Below are 1,257 nucleotides of genomic sequence, written 5' to 3'. Positions count from 1 at the left end.
TGTGTAAGACACTGAACATTTTCTGTTATTTCTACTGGCAAGACTGAAGAACACACAGTGTGCTGGCTTGTTGTTCCATTCAAATGGAAAACTCAGAAAATAGCTGCACATGTGTCTGCTGCTGGAGCAGCACTAATCAGTGGCAAATGATGGATGATGAGACTCACAACAGCTCGGATGAGTTTGGCATAATGTTTTGTTTGTGCAAAGGCTGCGTATAGGAACACGAAGTTCACTTTAAAAAACACTCTTCATTGGAAAATTTACCAGTGTGGAAACTTTTGTGACATGAGTAACCTAAAAGTTAATAAAGACAATGGTGATTGCATTGTGTGAACTTGTAGATATGATGAAAACAGCATTACGCCTTGGCTCAAAGTTGTTTGTACTATAAAATTATGTTATATTATTAATTTGACTTACAGGTGTTTGTTTATCCAGACAGATACAGACAGTAATGAACCAGCAGCTGCAGAAAACACATGTTAAAAACACCGTTATAATTTGGCACTGGTGTGGAATAGTTTGGTTAGGTTTAGGCACAAGCAAGGACTTGATACAGTTAATGAAGTGTTTATGGTTTGGATTAAAAGAAGTAGTACATATTAACCCTCCAGGACTTCTGTTTTCATGGTTAAAAAAACAAAAAACAGTGAAGGCTCAGGAATGTTATGGTTACATGGATTTCCCATGTTGACATGGAGTAATGTGGTGACGCTTTCGTTCACTGTGACCTGGCCTACAGACTTTGGGGAAACATAAATACATCATCTTATGTTCTCCTTTGCTCCTGTCATAATTAAAAAGGCCACAAGACGGTGTTATTGCTAACATGTAAATATACAGGCACTGTACTATGTTGTAACCACATACTCTATATAAAAGATGGACTGGGTCACTATTGTGAAACCCATTCTACAACCTTCTATAATAATGGATATTGGAAATCACCATAAAGCTGGGGTTTATACTACAATTCACCCTGTACAGTTATGAACCAGGGAATTATCTATAGGGATACAGTTAATATGTAGTTATTTATTGAATTGGGCTGTAAAATTAAAACGTGCTGAAGCTTGTTAGGCGATCGTGGCTCAAGAGTTGGGGGTTCGCCTTATAACCGGTTCGAGCCCCGGCTTGGACAGTCTCGGTCCTTGTGTCCTTGGACAAGACACTTCACCCGTTGCCTACTGGTGGTGGTCAGAGGGCCCGGTGGCGCCAGTGTCCAGCAGCCTCGCCTCTGTCAGTGCGCCCCAG

The sequence above is a fragment of the Pundamilia nyererei genome, unplaced genomic scaffold (genome assembly GCF_000239375.1).
Source record: "Pundamilia nyererei isolate P.nyererei 1_Seehausen unplaced genomic scaffold, PunNye1.0 scaffold00013, whole genome shotgun sequence".
Lineage (NCBI taxonomy): Eukaryota > Metazoa > Chordata > Actinopteri > Cichliformes > Cichlidae > Pundamilia > Pundamilia nyererei.
Note: the sequence above shows the minus strand (reverse complement) of the source record.